The sequence below is a fragment of the Anarrhichthys ocellatus genome, unplaced genomic scaffold (genome assembly GCF_004355925.1).
Source record: "Anarrhichthys ocellatus isolate YVR2014 unplaced genomic scaffold, GSC_Weel_1.0 scaffold3, whole genome shotgun sequence".
Taxonomy (NCBI): Eukaryota; Metazoa; Chordata; class Actinopteri; order Perciformes; family Anarhichadidae; genus Anarrhichthys; species Anarrhichthys ocellatus.
The window spans coordinates 8,922,616-8,929,147 of record NW_022280033.1 but is presented as its reverse complement, the minus strand read 5'-3'; positions in this window follow the sequence as shown (position 1 = coordinate 8,929,147).

The following is a 6,532-nucleotide window of genomic DNA, read 5'->3' as shown; positions in this document are numbered from 1 at the left end:
GCATCCGACCCCCAACCAAACTTGTATTTATAACTTTATGTTTTTCTACAATAGTTTGACTTAAATGTAAGATTAAATCAGCACCCTTCGTCGAAATGCAATGAAATGATATTACGACACACCCTCTCAGTTTTGGGACAAAAGATATGATGAAAGAGCTGTGGAAAGATACAGTTCTGTCCATGGCAGCTTAAACTGTCACGTATGTCTCGTGTTCTCTGTAGCTGCTCGGGAACGTGAGTGCTGACCTTTTATTTTTAAATCAATGAGTAGGAGTCACTTTATGAGTCTCTCAAAGAGAAGCATACTCGATATAGTCCCTTTAGGTTACAGACCAGTGAAGTTAGGGCTACAATATACTATTGTAATACTTATTTATTTAGGGTAACTTTTAGGATAACTTTTAAAACACTAAAAGTCAGAAGGATTTATTTACGGGAAGGGTACCTTCCTCGTAAAAAAAAAAAATTAAGATCTACATTTTCGTAGGTCTATAGATTATTGAACATAGAATCAATACTTTTGTTAAATGTGTGCTTCAGTTTATTTTATGTGGGAGAATATTTTTCAGGATTTCCAAAAATTGTTAGAGAAACTGAGAGGCTACCCAATCCTACATTAATCCTACAGGATCGACATTATCATCATCAGTTGGTCAACGAGTTTACAGTATGTGTTTTTTTGTTTTTCCAAAAAAATCAATAGTTGATACGGTCTCTTGTGTTCTTCTAAAGCTGAATTATTGCTTTGTGTTTCAGGTCTGATAGAGATGAGAGCATACGGCCTACTGTATGGATTTTAATGGGGTTCTGCAGGGCAAACGCAGGTGGTATAAAAATAAACGACTTACTTCCGCACACTATGGCTCAGCCCCAGTACCAATGAACACAAACTGGCTATACATTGGAGGATATATGACATCTAGAGTATTTGTAGATGGAGTCAGGATTTTATTGTGTTAGTATTTTTACTCTGAAGCTACATCGGGTGGAAACCATAGGTGGAAAAAGCAGGACTGCGTTTAGTCCTGTTGGGTCTGTCCTCCTTGATGTAATACACTGCACATCCAGATGGGGGCGCATCTGTACCACCTGTAAAACAGACAACGAAGAAGCTTTAATCAAAACGTATCTGTGTGTGCATGACTGCATGTAAAATGTTTCTGCCTGAGTGCACGTACTGTTATGAGTGAATGTGCCTGAACACACGATCTCTGACATGCGTCCGTCTACACGCATGTGCACTTTGATAGTCACAACTGTGTTTATTCTGCTTCTTGACTGTGTCACTGCATATGAATAGAAAAATGTGTCTTTTAACTATGCTTAAGCTTCTGCGCTACACTATTTTGGGGCAAAACATTATTTGCATGATGTCATGGGGAAAAAAGTAAAATGGACAAGAGGAAATAGAGCTTGACAGGCATTGTGTTTTACAGTTCAAATAGGCCTGAGAGGGCTGTTAGGCGAGCCAGCCTCGGGCTATGTAATTCATATATAATAAATCAGCTACCAAATGGATTCTCAAGAATGGATTTTTTTTGGGAACAATTTGCTTTATCTGAGGTGCTCTGTAGTGCATCACAAAGAAAACCCTTTGCTTCCTATATTAAGAACTATTTGTTCCAGTAGTTGGTGTGAAAGGAACGCGAGCCACTTAAATGGAGAATGCAAAATATTTACACCTGATTTAGCTCAGATACAGCCCTCTCCTCCAGACTCTTAAATATGCTCACATTGTTAATTAATTCAGGAGGGGGTAAAAGGGTCCCTGGATTGTGTAGCTATAGCAACAACATGCTGTTTGTGAGCAAGGTCCAAGCTGTTGTGTGATAATCTTGGTTGCCTTGTGTTTTTATCATCGCCCATGACATGAAAAGTGGGGCGGTTATCGGCCACGCTGGCAATATGAATCTAACGAAAGAAGAAATTAAGTATCATTACATCTCCATGATAAATATCCCAGCATGTAGCATCTAATTCCTGTGTCACCTGAGCCCTGTGTTCATCTGGAAATCCTTCAGCTCTGAGTGCAGGACTCACTGCGTCACCTGAACTTGGAGCTTGTACAGCGTTCCATTTAGGTTTTGATTTATTGCTGGAGGAAGCAGAAACAGACCTGCACTCTCGAGGGAGATAAGAGAAACTGTGACGTTTGGCGAGTTTTGCTGAGATGCACACTCCACAAAGCAGTAAGGATTTACACACCAACTTCAAAATAGCCAACACTTTTTAGGATATTAGCTTAATGGAGAGTTAGGAATTCATTTTTTGGTTGACCTTGAATTAGAAATAATAAGTGTGAGGTTTTTGTTTATGAGCTAAGATTAAACCAACTGAAAAAGCCCTTTGACACAAATGTAAGCTGCCTTCCTAATCACATTCTATTTCGTTTTACTTTTAGTACATACTGCAGCTGCCTTTACAAAGTATGTACTGTTGCATGCAGTATGCATTCAATTGGGACATATTTGTCATAACATTGAATTTTGACCCTCTTGCTCATATATCCGCCGTGCAGAGAATTGTGGGTCAAAATTGCCAGAAAATCCTGCTGGCTTGCATACTGCAAAATACAACCAGATGTAGTAGGACATTGTGGTATTTGTGGCGTACTGCATATGACATACGTATTGGGACGTACTTACTAAGTATTGTGCGGACTACATAGTATGGTAGCATTGGTATTGGAACGCACAGGTAGCCTTACTGCACCTCCTCTTGCCCCTCCCCTTTTCTCCTCTCTTTTTGATGACGTATCACTTCCTAGCTTTAGATCAATAAGCTTGCACATTGACAGGGAACCACACTCCCACTTCACTGATTAGTGGAAAACAATAAAAGTGTGCAAGCTACTGCTGACAAAGATCATGTAGAATAACGGCAATTTAATTTTGCCATTTTGAAGGCAACTTAGAATTATACTTTTTTTGAGAGCATTTTTTAAATAATGTTTCAGAGAAGGTTAGCAGGAGTGCAGTTATATAAAATATTGAATAAAACAATAGGCCCTTCATAAGCCATATTGACATGCTATTGCAGGGTAAACACAGGTGTATCTAATCACATTAATTATGGCTCTGTTCCATTTAGGTGGACCAGGCCCTGGTATTGTGCATGCTGGCTCACTGGAATCACTCAACTGGAGCAAAAACATTTTTAGCAATTACATCTGTGTTTAACCTGCTATGACATGTCAAAATGGCTGCTGTGAAAAGGGCCCCTATGATGGAATCAAGAAAAACAAGCTGACAATTAAACAATAGTCATGCATTGTTCACCTTTCTGACATATCAAGTTGTTTTGTCTTGTGATTTTCATTTCAGATTAACTTTCCTCTACTTGTACTGTATAAAACGTTTAAATCAGGCCTTTTTCTTTTTCGTTGTCATCGGCAGGACATGAGCACTGAATGCAAATGTATTTAAGGTATTCCCTTGTTTCTCTTCTCTGACTGCCGATTTGACATAAAACACCCAAAGGAACTGGATTATTTGCAGTTTCCAGTTTGTGTTATCATGCCTCGTCATTGATTGAATGTCACACAGAAGCTGCATTGATAGGTGCAGGAGTGAGAAAGTCGATGCATATATGATGAAACACATGACATCAGACAGAGAAAAGGATCCAGACCATTATTTATAAGTACTCTTACCGTGACTTGTCCCTGAGTGAAGCTATCTCTCATTTTAGAATCATGTGCATTATTTAGCAATGCTGCCAATGTTTTGCTTTTTGTGTTTGGTTTGGAATTAAACAAGACTTGTAGGGCTGTTGTGAGTGCTCTTTGATTCTTCAAGTATTCTGGATATCATTCATATGTTTATCATATTTTATGAGACTAATGTTAAACGTGCATTATGGTTTCTATTATTTTACGTTAAAGGAATAGTTTGACATTTAGGATTTATTTTGCAGAGAGTGAGATGAGAAGATTAATACCACTTTTTGTAAGATAAATACGAAGTTAGCGCGAGTAGCCAGTTGGCTTAGTTTAGCACAAAAAAACAACATAATCCACCTATCAACACCTGAAAAGATGAACCCTTGTTAATATGACTTGTAGAGTAGCTATTTCTCCTTAGGGTTCCTAAACACGAAACACAAAGCAACAACTTTATAATCTCAGCAGCGTCTATAGTCCACCATTGACTTAGACTCAATGAGTGGCCCATGGCTACCAAGCATTATCTTATTTCTAAGCATGCAAGGCGCCTGTTGTTGATGACAGTAGTCACCATCTTTTCTCATTGAGCATCATCTGATCTTTACATTTCTTGCCAACACAATTAGATTCCCTGTCTTTGCTTCACAAAGCATCAGACCTGGAGGCCACCACACTCGCATGACTGACAGGAACGTATTTTCCCTAGCTTTTATAAAGGGATTACCTGAAACCCCCTATGGCTCGGTGATTCTAGGATTACCCAGCCCTTTTTTCTTTAACTTGCTCCAATAAATGAGATGCACATTGTTGGCCTGCCATGTTCTGTCTGCCCTCCTCTCTCTGGATGCCTGCTCTGTCACTGTCACATCACATCTGTCTGTGGCCTCGACCGGGCCTGTGCCTGACTCCCAGTGCAGCCGCATCAAGGTTTTCCCCCTAGTATGTGCCTTAAAGCACGCGTAATGTTAATCACCAAGGCCATTTTGCTTAATTGAACTCATTGCTTTTAGTTTGATTAATATCACTGAGGATGAAGCAGGCTGATTGCAGCAGCTGCAGAGCGACAAATGCATCAGTATGAACGTCACTATGATATTTTTACCAATCTGAGTGCATATCTGTGTTGTAGAAAATGAGCGTCACACTTGCGGAATGTATCGCATACTATGTGCATGGATTAAAACACAAATTTTATCACGTCACAATCTCTGCATTGTGTTCAACTTCAACAACTTCCTACTTTGCTCGTAAATTTGATTGCTTTCAGCTGAGTGATTAGATGACGCCCTGTTTCCTGCACGCACGCCTTTATTATGAGGGCCTCAACGACACTCTCTCCAGGATGAAATAAAGATGGCATCAGTTAATCCAGCATTTCAATTACAAGCTGTGATTTACTGTGTCTCTGGGGACCGACTGAGACTGTAGCAGGGAGAGATACAGCAGGCAGGGCAGATACAGTAGCGTGGCACTATACAAAGAGCCCTGCTTCTCCGTATTGTATATCAGAAAGCACTGCCACTATCTGTGGGCAATCTGAACGCAGCAGAACAGAGCTCAACAGCAAACTAATCTACTAACCTCCTCTTTGTGTCGTCTCTTTGTCAATCCAAGTAACAAGAGGCAGAGCGGCAGCACAGACTTCACCAGTTTTATGAGGTCTTGCTCTACAATTCAGATACGTGTCGCTGTTATAGTGGCAGCTAGAGCAAACGTTTGTCAAGTTATTCTCTCTTCATGCAGGGGTGGACATACTGCAATAAAATGTAGCCTAGTGCAATTAATCAATTTAGTTTATTCCAGACCACCAGTTCACAGTAAAATCACACGTCAATACAATAGTCCTGCTAATTAATTTGTGAGTCATTAAAGGTTCAATTTCTGTTACGATGTGTGCTAGAGATTTTGATTTAGCTCATTAATAACATTGCATTTAGGTGTTCCACTTCCAAAATCCTGGTATTACGACACAAGCTCCTTGTCACGGCTTACTGGGACAAAGGCCTCGTTAATGTTATTAGTTGCACCTGTGCTTTTCCTGCTATGACGTCTGCTGGGGAAAGGACTATTTCAGAGGCCATTCATAAAACAAGGATTTTTAACTGGTCTGACCTCATGAAAAGAGTCAGGGACTGTGAATTATACACATCCAAACATAAAGCTCTTCAGATAAAGTTACAATAAATAAATCAATAAGTTTTACATATTACGTCTGGTATTCATGGACAACTTTAAAATTAAAACGTAAACGCAGTTCTTAGTTGAATCTGCATGTATTGATTAACATAAAAGTATTTAATTGCTGTGGATGAAATCTGAACGGCAGTGTCGGCACGTCCGTCTCCATGACGACTGAGCGAATTCCATCCACCGATGAAGACCAAGTGTTGTGGTTGAAAGGCCTGGAATAAGCTCGTAAGGGACCGTTAATTATTTAGTAAAATATTGTAATTAAAAATAAATGTTACAGATACACAACACAAAACAGCATAATGGAATATATTGCTTTTTTTAAAATTCAGACTAGATTGGTTGATTATCAGAAAATTAATATAATCAATATCATGGTTTATTATTTTAGTCAATCTTTTCTTTGTCTTATATGACATGGGTTTGTTTATGCCCATAATTCAGACTGCCCCACATACCAAACGAACTGTCCCACCTGAGCAACCATGAGTGGGGGTGCAGGGCGTCATGTGACTTTTGAAGGTGCAGCGTGTAAACACCAACCCCCACAATAAAATTAAAATAGATCTGTAACATATTCATATACCAAATACCATCACATGACACCAGGACCTACCCTGAATACTCTGTCTCTCTCTCTCTCTCTCTCTCTCTCTCTCTCTCTCTCTCTCTCTCT